We start from the raw sequence: 14,857 nt of genomic DNA, 5'->3' as shown, positions 1-14,857 counted from the left end.
GGAGCTTCTCCTAAAAATCCCATACAAGCTCTGGATGAACTCTTCTCCTCTTTGTCTCATGGCCTCAAGCTATAGCAGAGTGGATGGGCTATATTAACATGGATGAATAATTAACAATATTATAATTAATAATTAAATTGTCTCAGGGGAAGATGTGCAGGTTTCAGATAAGCAGGTTATAGATGTGCTCGCTTTCGCATGAGCAAAATGAAAAGTGCAAATACAACAGCACCCGTTTGTCTTAGAGAGAAAGGCAGAATAGAGAATACAGATAGAGTACCTGGTTGAAGATAAAATATGATCTAAAGAACAAAAGAAAAGTCCTTATTAATATCTTGCATTGTAAAAGAAGTTAATAAAATGACAAATTTAATAAATCAATAGATTGAAGTCCAAGAAATAAAACACGAAAATAAGATCTAAAGAAAATTTACAGAATTCAGGGAAAAATCCTTTGATCCAAAATCCAACTTTACAGAACTAAAAATATGAATTAGAAATAGTAAACAACAAAATAAACTGCATTAAATGGAATTGAATTATTTCAAGGAAGGAAGTGTTAATATAGTTACCATGAACACATAAGAAATAAAGAGATCAAAGCAATAGGACAGACATACTATACGTGACAGACAACACACATATAGGAAAAATTGTTCTGCTAGATTACAGAACATAACTCAGTAATAATCAAAATAATTTAAAATAAAATAAAATTCCTTGAATTAATGGCACAACTGAATATGAAAGGCACATCTCGTTAAAATGTTATAAATTAATAATAAGACATGCCTTAGTTCAATTATTGAGCTTTAAAGAAAAATACATCATTCTTTAGCATCACAGTAGAAAGTGCAAGCCATCTTCTATAATGAAAAAAAATCAGGTTTTTTTAACATTTCCCTCAGCAATAGGCAAATGAGCTAACACAGTTCTGAGAAAAGGTAGAAACAAAAATATTTTAGTTGGCCAAGTTGATTTTCATTTGTTGGGTAAATGGGCTCAAATTTTCAAATAAAAACAAACACAGAGGCCACTTTGCCAGCACCTTACATTAGTGGAACAGTACAACACTATAAACGAAGGCTGATGTACTAAATGTCAAAAATTTTAAAATTATGCCTATTTTACATTTATATATCTGTAACTATATATCTCTATCTATCTATCTATATATATATATAACAAGCTAGGAACTATAAAATAAAGTATGTTCTCTTTTCCTACCTTGATAAATATACTCTTCAACTCTCTGGTTTAAATTAAGAATTTTTTAACTTTTTATAGTAACAAACCAGAACATGGTGTGCAGCATAGGCCAGCCCTGATGAATCCACAGCCCTTTTAAATGTTTGGTACCATGAGGGGCCTCATTTGTATATGTATGAATACCTTAGACCACATTTCCAAGCTCTCTCCATACTTCCACAAAAAAGTCATCTCTGGGCCACCCCTCAGTCTAGGTGTAGCGACATGGTCCACATTCAGAACAGACAGGCTGCTTCTGGAAACAAGCTCAAGGCTGTTTGGACAGAAAATGTTAGACTCCCAGGCATCCCAAATGTGATCTAGAATAGGTGCAAGCACAAAGTCCCTAGGACATTTACACTCTTTGCTCTGTGGGAAAAGGCATGAGTTTGGATAAGCTAGTTCAAGCTCCTTTAAGCTCCTTTAAGGTATAGAGCCTGGGTCAGGAGCCCTTTTTTTTTTTCTTTTTTTGCGGTACGCGGGCCTCTCGCTGTTGTGGCCTCTCCCGTTGCGGAGCACAGGCTCCGGACGCGCAGGCTCAGCGGTCATGGCTCACGGGCCCAGCCGCTCCGCGGCATGTGGAATCTTCCCGGACCGGGGCACGAACACGTGTCCCCTGCATCGGCAGGCGGACTCTCAACAACTGCGCCACCACGGAAGCCCCAGGAGCACTTTTTGCCCAGGTCTAAGTGTAGTACTGGTGGCCAAAGCTCCCATAAGTTATTCTTGAAGAAACTACTGGAGATGAAACCCTGCCAACCAAAAACTAAATGGAGAAGACTCTAAAGATTTAAACCACCACTGAATTCCAGAAGATGGTAGAGGAATGACTACAGAATTTAGCAATAAAGAGACACAGCCAATAACTTTATTCCTTTCAACATTTTTTCCTCTAGTATAAAAGGCAACATACTGACATTTTCAAGCACATACCAATTCATAGAATACATGAGTGGTGTCTTTCTTTAAAAAAATTAATGATTAAATCCATTCAACCAATAAATCAGTACAGAAAACTGTGGTAAAAGCCTTGGTGGTTATCATTGCATCTATTTAAAATAGAAACTTAGACTAAATAACTGAAGGAATTATGGTTACAGAATAGAATATAAATGCTATAAACCCTGTAATATAAAAAATTATATCACCAAAATTAGGGGGTTGGAAGAGAAGACTGAAGAGTGCTAATTTCCTCATTTCTAAAAGCGGAGTCAATTATTCCATCTAAAATTGAAACGTGTCATTTAAAAGAAATGATAACTCTAGATATTTAGTGTTGCTCCATGTCTATGTTTCTTTCAAAAAAGTAAGAAAATTATATATTGAAATGAAGAAACATAAGTTTAAGATTCAGCAGTTTCTTCAGCTTCCCTTAGGTTTCTTCTCTGTTAAATGCAAAAATTAAATCTAACACTTTCTTTTAAAGAGTAGCATGTACAGGCTGATCAACTTTTTATAAAATTATTTTTGTCTTTTGATTAGTCTGCCTATCTATCTACTGTATCTATTTTTCTACCTCCCTGCTGATCTATTCACTTATCCATATTTCTCTTTACCAACTTCTTTGCCTATCTCATCTATCTGTCCATTCCTTGATCTGCACATCTTCAAGAGATGCCTAGAAGGATAATCATTTAATATAAATTCTGTAGTGTTATTTTGCTTTTGTTAATTTCTTCCTTAATGTCTATGTCTTGATTTCATTATAATATAACAAACATGTCTAAGTTTCACCAAAACAGTGAAGTTGTTATCTGAGGTAGCTAGGTTTGCAAACCACTGATACAGAATATTTTGGGTGAGAAAATTCTTAGTGGATGTTTTTTCCAGAGGCAGAGGACAAAGGAAGAAAAGGACTAACAAGGAAGGAGAATAAGGTAATTGATCTAATTGTCAAGAGCCTATATCAAACTGAAGGCCAGACTTAGGTTCTATTGATATCCACTTACAGATCAATCAAATATCCCAACTTTGCTTAGAATTTCAAATGAGTCTCAAGGATTGAAGTCTAGGTGGAATATTACCTGCTGATATTTATAATTAGCCAGTGATCTTGCTTGGGAAGGAAAGCAGGATTCAAATGCCAACCTACAATGTCCTCACATTTCTTATTCTCTCCATCTGAGCTTGGATGCTGACATCTGCAATGGATACAGAGATGGTGAAGCAGCAACATGTAGGACTCTGAAGAATGCAGTGGGAGTGCATTTCCCCCATGGGATCTCTGTAAGGCCCTTTATATTGTAGGGTAATGTCTCTAAGATCTGCTGTGCAATTAGTCCTTTTTTCATTCTGTAAAGAACAAACTGAGAATAGAGACATTGGGGGAAAATGCAAGAAAGCCAAAGGTCCTGAAACACATGGGGAGAGTCAGCAGGCTCCCGGCTGACAGGGAATTGCAGAAAGAAAGAGACCAAAAGAGACTTGGAATGACAGAGGCAGAGAAAGAAGAGAATCAAGCCAGGGGCCTTTGGGTTTAAATCTGCAAAGTATGAGACTGCCAAAATAAGTTGGACTGAGAAATTCAAATGACATCTCTGTTCTTTAGATATGTGCATCTGGCAACTCCATTTATGAAATTGAAATTTAATTTCAGAAGATGTGGGGATTTTATAAGACAATTAGATTCAACCACATGAAGTTGTAGTTTTTAGCAATTTCATGTGGTTCAGCCTAATATTGACTTTACTCTCCCCTCTGATTTTCTCTAAGGTCAGACCGATTTGGGTTTGAGTTGTGCCCAGTCACATTCTAGCTGTGAACACTGGGCAAACTTCCTCTACAAGATTCACTTTCCTCATCTAGAAAGTGGGAATGATATTACCATAGCAAAGATTAAAGTAGTTGATGTTTATTGGGTATTTATCCCAGTAAGCATTCAATGGCAGCTCTTCATTACTTTTGATATCATTAAATACATCTTTATGTCACACCTCCCTTCTTAAATTCTTTCTCTGACTTTCCATTGCTCTTGAGATAAAGTCAAACTCCTTGACATGTCTTACAAGGTCCTTCATGGCTTTTGACTTTTGCTTATTTTTCCAGACTCTTTTTGCGCTCCCATAAAAAAATGTAAATACTTTTCACATCCCTGTGAAAGTGAAGTTCTTTCATTCCTCAGCAAGCCACTGTTTGCTCTCATTTCCTTAGCCTATAACACTAACCCCCTGATCTGATCTTTCTCCATCCTACTCGTAAGTGCCATTTTTCTCCTAGAAACTTTTAGACAACCCCTATGCTGGGTACGTAACTTCAGAGCTCCTACAGGGCACTGTGTGTTTTCCCTCAGTTTGCTCACCAGCTTTTATTATAATTCTTTGTTTTGTTACCTCTCTCCCCCCCTGCCTTATTCTCCATTGCCTCTCACAACTGAGGATAGCACTGGACACGTTTTAGGAGATCAACTGTTCTCTGCTAATGCTGCCACATCAAAAACTTACATTACAGCAGATTCAATTTTTTTTTATTTTCCAAGATACTACTTTTTCCTTTAGACACAACTCACAAATGTATGGGCTGGCTGACAAGGAGAAAAAATACCTGTGTCAATACCAGGTCTATACAGAAGATTTATTCCATATAAATAATTAATTATTAAATAAAATGGCTTTTAGTTTACCCCAATATTATGTCTGTGTTTAGATTTGTTTGAAGTTTAAAAGGGCAATGAACATTTCAAGTAAAGCTATGAATCTGAAAGAAAATATTCTGGACGTGATTGAAAAATGTTATTTACCAGATATTCAGGCTAATCAGGGAAAAAGGAGAATCTCAGTTCTCATGAAATGATACTTTAATCAATGTTACAAAATACAGTTAATATTTCCTTTCAAATTATTGCTTTCAAATTTTTGATTTATTTAGCTTATTTTTCTTTATATAAATAAGAGCTTAATTTACTTCAGCTCAGTAGAAGCAAAAGAGGAAGCTATTTGGATTAAAAATGAACACTTTTGCTTCAGGATGATGTGAATGCTTCTATTTAGAAAAAGGTTGAAGAAGAAACAAAGTATCATTTTTTCTTCACACTACACCCAATACTCTTAACACATCTGTCATCTGGTCAACAAATATGTGGTAGTTTTACCCTCTGAAAGCAATTCTGTAGTATCAGCTGGGTGTCCTATAAATTTAGCTCAATTCTTATATTACCTACCTAGAGATACTGTCAGATCCCTCTGGTTAAGGGCTCAGTCCCACAGACTACCTCCATTTCAGATGTCAATTGCAATTTCTTTTATCACTATCTTATAGTTTTCAGTGTACAGATCTTTAACCTCCTTGGCTAAATTTATTTCTAATTATTTTATTGTTTTTGATGCTCTTATAAATAGGATTTTTAAATTACTTTTTCAGATAATTTGTTGTTAGTGTATAAAAATGCTACTAATTTTTGCATGTTGATTGTATCTTGTAACTTTACTGAATTTGTTGATAAATCTAATAGGTTTTTGGTGAAATCTTTAGGATTTTCTATATATAAAATCATGTTATCAGCTAATAGAGACAAGTTTACTCCTTCCTTTCCAATTCTGATTTCTTTTGTTTCTCTTTTCTTACCCTGTTGCTCTGGATAGGACTTCTAGTACTATGTCAAATAGGAGTGGTGAGAGTGGGCACTCTTGTCTTTTTCCTGATCTTAGAGGAAAAGTATTCACTCTTTCACCATGATAGGGAGAGACCCACAATGTTGGGGGAACTGGATGTTCACCTTGGGCTCTCTTTTCCCACTGGAGAAATCACAGGCACTGGTGTGGGGGGTGGGGGATGGGGAAGAGGGTGTGTGTGTGTGTGGGCATCTCCCTGCAGCACTGTGCCAGCCTGGAAGAGGGGTGATGCAGTTAGAATGTAGCTGTTCCTCTTGTTCTTCTAATGCAGTCCTTCTCAGTCTCTGTGGTCCACAGGGGTGCTTCGGCCTCACTGCCCTGTTCACGGATTTTCACAGTGGTATCTTGTGTATGGATAGTTGCTATCTGGTGTTCTTATGAGGGGAACTGAAGTCAGGAACACCTATGCCTCCATCTTGATGACATTACCTCCTGCTATCTGGCCATTGGTGTTTGAACTTGATCTCCAGCCTCTGTTCTTTCCGCAGAGATTAGGGAATGGAGCTAAAAGTTCCATCTCGTTAATTGCGGTTGGTTCCCCTGGTAACCAGGCCCCGTCCATAGGTACTTTCCAAAATTCACATCATTACAGGTGTGGTTGAAAGGGGTTTCTTATGCACATCAAAAGACACTTTATTGTTCTTATCACTTAGTAAATTTTAGGAGCTTTGTACCATAAATGGGATGAAGGCTGTGTATTTCTTATTATAACTCATTATAACATAGAGACCAATTTAGGGCTCTGTTTAAAAGCTGGTTAATTTTATCATTCTGAGGAGTGATTCAGTCTACTACTTCTAATAGAGAGGAGACTATTGTTTTAATGAGTCTCATTATTTTACATTAAATATTTTGCCTTTCTTTGAGAATAGTTATAAAGCATATTATTGCACAAAATGCTTTATACATGACAAGGGATGTTCATATATTTTCTTATTTGATTCTTATTAAAATTTTGTGATGTGACCACAGATGTGGAAATTGAGTCTAAAACATGTAAACTAATTGCCAAAGTTCATTTAGCAGTGAGAAGTGAGTTTTGCACCTGGGTCTTCTCAAAACATAATTATAAAATAATTTATAGCCAATATGTTTTAAATAAGACTTTTCTACTTTTTTTGTACTATCTTATATAATGATCTATTTAATTGTTTTGTTAAATTATTTCTTAACGAATTTTCTCCCAAATAAAGCTTTATCTCATGTTACTTTTTTTTACTCCATTAAATTGACAGAATTCTCAATGTTTACAATTAGCCAAATAGATATATAGAAAGTATCTTAAATGTTAGCTTCTAAAGACTATAGGATAATTAGGTCTCATTTGTATATTTTTGTTTTTATTTTCATTACTCTAGGAGGTGGGTCACAGAAACTGTTGCTGTGATTTATGTCAAATAGTGTTCTGCCTATGTTTTCCTCTAAGAGTTTTATAGTGTCCAGTCTTACATTTAGGTCTTTGATCCACTTGGAGTTTATTTTTGTGTATGGTGTTAGAGAATGTTCTAATTTCATTCTTTTACATGTAGCTGTCCAGTTTTCCAAGCACAACTTATTGAAAATTCTGTCTTTCCTCCATTGTGTATTCTTGACTCCTTTGTCATAGATTAATTGACCAAAGGTCTGTGGGTTTATTTCTGGCTTTCTAACCTGTTCCATTGATCTATATTTCTGTCTTTGTGCCAGTACCATACTGTTTTGATTACTGTAAGTTTGTAGTAAAGTCTGAAATCAGGGAGTCTGATTCCTCCAGCTCCGTTTTTCTTTCTCAGTATTGCTTTGGCTATCTGGGGTCTTTTGTGTTTCCATACAAATTAAAATTTTTTTTTATTCTAGTCCTGTGAAAAATGTCATTGGTAATTTGATAGGGATTGCATTTAATCTGTAGATTGCCTTAGGTAGTATAGTCATTTTGACAATATTGATTCTTCCAGTCCAAGAACATGGTACATCTTTCCATCTGTTTGTGTCAACTTCGATTTCTTTCATCAGCATCTTATAGTTTTCAGAGTACAGGTGTTTTGTCTCCTTAGGTAGGTTTACTCCTAGGTATTTTAAAAGCTTCTGCATAGCAAAGGAAACCATAAACAAAACAAAAAGACACCCCACAGAATGGGAGAAAATTTTTGCAAATGAAGTGACCAACAAGGGATTAATCTCCAAGATATACAAACAGCTCATGCAGCTCTATGTCAAAAAACAAACAACACAATCAAAAAATGGGCACCAGATCTAAACAGACATTTCTTCAAAGAAGACATACAGATGGCCAAAAAACACCTGAAAAGATGCTCAACATCACTAATCACTAGAGAAATGCAAATGAAAACCACAATGAGGTATCACCTCACACCAGTCAGAATGGCCATCATCAAAAAAATCTACAAACAATAAATGCTGGAGTGGGTATGGAGAAAAGGGAACCCTCCTACACTGTTGGTGGGAATGTAAATTGGTACAACCAGTTTGGAGAACAGTGTGGAGGTTCCTTAAAAAACTAAAAAATAGAACTACCATAGTTCCACTCCTGGACATATATCCGGAGAAAACCGTAATTAGATAAGACACATGCACCCCAATGTTCATTGCAGCACTATTTACAATAGCCAAGACATGGAAGCAATCTAAATGCCCATTGACAGATGAGTGGTTAAAGAAGATGTGGTACATATATACAATGGAATATTACTCAGCCACAAAAAGAATGAAATAATGCCATTTGCAGCAACATGGATGGACCTACAGATTATCATACTAAGTGAAATAAGTCAGACAGAGAAAGACAAATATCATGATGTCACTTATATGTGGAATCTAATTTAGATAAATGATACAAATGAACTTATTTACAAAACAGAAACAGACTTACAGATATCAAAAGCAAACTCATGGTTACCAAAGGGGAAAGGTGTCAGAGGAGGGATAAATCAGGAGCTTAGGACTAAACATACACACACTACTATATATATGATAGATAAGCAACAAGGACCTACTGTATAGCACAGGGAACTCTACTTAATATTCTGTGATAACCTATATGAGAAAAGAATCTGAAAAAGATTCTTTTCTCATATATGTATAACTGAATCACTTTGCTGTATACCGGAAACTAGCACAACATTATATATCAACTTAATCCAATAAAATTTTAAAAAAAGACTATAGGATACATTGGATCATTCATTACATTTTCTATAACAAGTTGCTTCAATGTCTCGGGGCTTTTCTTTTGCTTGTATTTACTGAAAAATTATTTCTCATAATCCTACTTAAAATATGCACTTGCTGCATTACCTATTATTGCCTTCCCAAATGTTGTCCTTGGAAAATACAAACAAAAATGTGCTTGTGTGAATGGGATTTAGAAAATAAATTGTATTTATTGCATGGTGTCTAGCATTCTCATAGGACTTTTAGTCCTTTTAGGACAGACTATTGATAAAAGGAGAAAACATCCTTCTGTGGTTATTGCCCTTTCACAGTATAAATGTTTAACCTCTAACAGAACATTATTTGAGATTATTCTTTTCCCTAAGGAATACCAGGGCAGAATCAAAAATTTCAAGTTTAATATGGAAGAAGAATTTTTTTTTAATTTTATGACTGATTTTTCTGATTATAAAAAATAAAATGGACATTGCTGAAAATTTTTTTAACCTTGAAAAGTAGAAAGAAGAAAATAAAAATCCCTGAAGTCCCACCAACCAGGATAATACCCTCAAACTCCTCTTTCCTTCTAAACAGCTAAGTATCTCCCAGGACCTCCCCAGCCTCCCATCCCTTGCAAAGCCACAGGCCCTTTTACAAACCCCTGTGCCTGAGACTCTCTTGGCACCAACTTGGTGCCTCATATGTTCCATCTCACTTCTTTCTACCTCCTTGTTAACCTTCTGATAATAAGGAAAGAGTGTGTGGCTGGTAACGTTGTCAGGCAGATCAAACTCTCATTGCCTCTGAGTGTAAAACCAGTAGAGCAATGGGTGTCTGCTAGTTGATGAAGATCATACCCCTTTTTGGGTGTTTCTACTAGGCTGTCTTCTTGGTGCTTGGTTTCAACTTACCCCCAGATGATTGTCCTGTGAGCTCAGCCGCACCTCTCTCAGCCTCATAGCCTGTTAACTGCCAAGGTAATTTTGGAACCCTGTCTGGCCACAGGATATTACTTGCTTTAAAAGGGTATTTGGAACACACCCATTTTGTTTAAAAGGGTGTTTGGAAGACACCCATTTTGTGCATTCTGCCTTCCTTCTGATTCCTGAAAGTGAAATTATGGGCTACAAGTGAGGGGGTATTAATTACTTTTGTGTCTCTTCATACATATTGCCAACTTACTTTTCTTATTAATTAGTATGTACTCTCTCTATATTATTTATAATAAAATTTTGTCTGGCAATGTTATTTTAAGAAAAAATTTACAGTTTATTTTCTGTTTTTAAATATGATTTTTTTTCATATATTACTGATGTCCAATCTTTCACTTGTTCCTTGGCAAGATCTTCCACTGCTTTTATGAATGCAAAAGTTTTACATGTACTCTTAAGAGTTTTTATGATCCTCATATTTACTTCATGTTTTCTTACGGGTGTCTTTATATTTATTTATCTCTTTTATTTATCGAAAATTTTAGTATTTTATCTGATGGGGCATGGTAACATGATTATTTTTAAAATTCCAAACATAGTTATTCCAGCTTGAAGTATTGAAAAATCCAGATTGATCCATTAAATCATTTGTATAAATGATAAAGCAGAAAGCAAACTCTGGTTCTGTGCATAATTATGACAACAGTGTTTAATATGGTTTGCATACATTTTAAAAAGCTAACTGGAGTTTGTATTATGACAAAGGAAGGACTGTGTAAGGGCTTGTTATTTTAGCCCATAATAGTGATTCAGTCCCTTGAATGACATGATAATGAAAAATCCTAGAAACCCTATTACTATAGTTGGTAGAATCATAAAACTACCCTAGTGTTTTACTGGATGGGAAGACAGTGTAAATGAGAATAAACATGAAAGCTTGGATTACATATAAAAAGCGGACCCCAAATACTTCCTTTTAATGTCCCAATAAGTACCGTCAAAAAGAGAGACAACAGACAAAATATGTGGGTTTGTATAGCCATATCCATTCAAGTACTCTTTCAGAGTCACGTAGACATTCCTGGAGACATCCCTCTTTAGGTTAGTGTCATTTATGAACAATGTAGTTGCTCATCCACATTCCCTCTCTGTACCAAAAGTCCAAGTTCTTGGAAAAGGCAGCATCTCACTTTCCTTGTACACCTCCTTTTATGAATTACTCTGAGATTAGAGACATCAAGACAGTCAACTGTTTAATTTATTTTCTCTGCCATTATCATTATCCAGGAGGGTGGCTCATGCAGAAATACAGAACTTGGAACCATCTACAAGACTCGATTTTAAAATTCTGGTGTGGGATCCAGTGTCAGCAGTGTTTCCTAGTTCCCCAGGTGATTCTTATGACTGCTTAAGTGTGAAAACCGCTATAGTAGGGTCTGTGTTTAAGCGATGTATTCTGTTCCATTGCCTATATATTATTTTTTGCTAGTTTGTCATTGATATTAATTCATGTCATTTTTGTTTTATTTATCTAGTAGAATAAGATTTATTTTAATTATTTTTATTTATAATTTCAAAATGTGCTTTTTGCCTTCTAGATGAATTTTAGAATAATTTTCTCATGCTCAAAGGAAAATTTTACTGAAATTTTCATAGGAATTTAGTTCAACTTAAAATAGTGAAATTTTACTGAGATTTTCAAGGAATTTAGTTCAACTTAATTGTTATTTTTAAAACATTTATGCATTTCAGGAACATAAAAGCTTATGTTTGGTCAAGATTTATTTTTCTTGGTGAAGTTATATTATTTTCTTTGTAAAGAACTATAATATTCTTATTATATTATTATAATATTGTTATTATTAGGTATCTTATGTTCTTAGTTGCTATTGTGAATGAGGTTTTGTTTTTTCTTTTGTAATATCTTTGATTTGGTTTTTGTTACTATACAGTTAAACAATTAATATTTGGACATCTATTTTGTACCCAAGCATTTTAATATTTTTTACTCAACTGGAATATATTTTAAAATTTTATTTGTATTTTCTTGGCTTTCTGCAAATAATGATTCATATCTGAAAGTTCCTTTTGGTTTTCTTGCAGAGACTACTTATCTCATGACAAAATTCTTGGGGAAAAATCCCCACTTTTTGTTTCTGGATTTGGGTTCTGGTTTTATGGATGTGTTCAGTTTCTGAAAATTCATCAGGATGTACACTTATAATCTATGCACATTTCTGCTATAACATTTTTTTTTTAATCCCTTGTCAAACTTTGTACCCCTGTGGTTCTCAAACTGCAGAGTGTGTTAGAATTACCTGGGAGCTCATTAAAAATGTAAACTCTTAGGCCTAATGTCTCAGAGATTCTGATTCAAGAGATGTCAGGTGAACACAAAACACCTGATTTTGCTGAGTACCTCAGGTGATTCTCATGCAGGAGGCCCTTATTGCATTTCAGGAACACTGCTGATATATTTTTTTTCCAGTGCCTTCTAGTATTTAGTGTTTCATGGGAAAAACCTGAGATTTCTGTCTTCCCTCCTCTACTTCCTATCCTGTATGACCTGGGCCTCTTTCCCCTTGGGTAAACACAGAAAGTGGGGAGGGAAAGAGTAAGAGGATGGTGGAGGCAGCCCAAAGATAAAATTTAAACTCCCCCAGCATGAAGCATCAGCTGAGCAATGGGCTACTGCAGTTGATACAGATCATAAGAGAGGGTGGGCCCTTTTCTTTCATCTCCAGTCAGATGCTGCTGCTACAGTGTTTTAGAATCAGAATGAAGCCTGTAGTAGGTCATGATTGAATTCCTCAATGCTAATTGCATTTATTTAACAGAAATTCATCCTGATCTGCAAACATCTTCTTTCGTTCAGAGCCTCCCCAATCTTCCCTGTCATATCTTCATCTGTATTTTAATGAAGAGTTAGGCATTTGGGGAAATATAAGTCTGGAGTCATACTAAAGTAGAAATTTCAGGAAAAAAATTCACAACATTTTTCCTCTTCCTTAAAAATAGCACAATGATTAGTAGAAACAAAATTTACCAGAACAATTGTAGATATAGATGGATATAAATATAAATATATGGCTTTATATTACTAAAAGAACTCACATCTTAGAGTCCTAAAATATTAATCTTTCTCACATCAGTATCTTTGAGCAGCAGAATTGGAGTCAGAAGAAAGGTTTTAATCAAGGGTCTGTCACCTACTTTCTGTGTACCTTGGACTTAAACTACCTAGGTTTTTCCTTGCAAAATGAGGGATCTGGAATCTGTAATCACTTAGGGTATTTTTTAGCTGTGTATAATGAGGTCTTGGGGGCACTCAGAAATCACAACTAAGAGAAAAAAAAGCTTAATTTCTATGTTATGCTTCTTATAACAGGATATAGTGCATTTTAGAAATTGTTTGACAGAAATGAAGACAAAATATTTAGATTACCTCCTAGCTCCAAGTTCTTGTTAACTAGAATTTATACGCCTGGTTAGAAATTTGAATAGCATTTTCCTGTACAGTTTTGGATTATGAGATGGGCACTGAATTTGGAATTCACAAACATGTATCCTTTATTTTTGAAATTACAGAATATCTCTATCATCTGTTTATGTGTATGTGTATAAACAAACATACATTTAAAATATTATTTTAGTATTATGAAAGCAACTCCTATTTAGGTAAGAAGTTCAGCTTTCCTGGAAATCACATTGCTCCCCTTGGTGAAAAAAAAAGTTGAATTTGTTTATTTTTAGTGATCTTGAGTTAATAAAAGCATTAGCATTTGTAATTTTTGTAAACGAACCAAACTTGAGAAGCAGATCTTAAAATTTGAAGAATACAGTGAATACTAACACTCAAGTCACTGAAAATCACAAGTTCTAGAATATTTGAGAAAGTTTGAGAAACAAACATTATTTTGTTCCATTGACTTCTTTGTGACTCCGAAGGGCTCTTAAGAGAGAGGACAATGTGATATTAAGAAGGAAACTATAGTCTGTTTCTACTTGCTAAGGAGAGAAAGATACCTTACTAACTGGGAGGTAAACAGAGTAAGAACAATTCTGAAAGCTGGAAGCTGCACAATCTAATTTTGAACAAGGAACAGAAAAGTATCTCTGAAGCCATTATGAATGTTATCCATCCATATAATAAAAATGTAGTAAGTAGCCTTTATAGATGAGGCATCAGAGATGAAAAGACATTAAGTCCCAGACCTCAAGGAGCTTAGGAGTTGGAGGACAAAGACAGTAAATAGATAAGAACATAAAGTGTAATAGATGCTGCAATAAAATTATGTTTAGGGAAAAAGGGAAGCCTCAGGATTTTTAAAAGTCCAGCCTCGAATACTTTGTAAAGCTTCCTGGTGATTCTAATACTCTGACAAATGGAAGAACAACTATGTAAAAAGAGTCATTGAAGGGATGTATCCAATGTTTATTTGCTCCAGAGTAATAGGATAAAAAAAGCAACTCATATTTCTGATTGGTATGATAATTTTTGTTGACTTAAGTGGACATATTTGTGGTCCTTTTTCTTTTCTTGATTTATGAAGATCATGGGTTTTCCTATAATTTGTCTTAAAGATTCTAGTTATCTCAAATAATCTTCAACTATCATACATTTGTCTAAAACTGTCTTTCCAAAATCTGTGTTGTATGTATTGGTACATGTATAAGATCAGCCATATGAAATGTATAAGGTACATGTATAAGATCAGCCATGAAAAGTTGAAATGTATAAGGTACATGTATATATGTATAAGGTACATGTATAAGATCAGCCATATGAAAAGTTTCATATCAGCCATATGAAACTTTCTCCCAGTAAGGGGAGAAATGAGCTAATATAATAAAATTAGAATAAAAACCTTCTATAGCTTTCTAAAGTGATATGGCACTGTCATAAAACTCTGTATGACT

This window comes from Pseudorca crassidens, chromosome 3 (genome assembly GCF_039906515.1).
Source record: "Pseudorca crassidens isolate mPseCra1 chromosome 3, mPseCra1.hap1, whole genome shotgun sequence".
NCBI classification, from domain to species: domain Eukaryota; kingdom Metazoa; phylum Chordata; class Mammalia; order Artiodactyla; family Delphinidae; genus Pseudorca; species Pseudorca crassidens.
Note: the sequence above shows the minus strand (reverse complement) of the source record.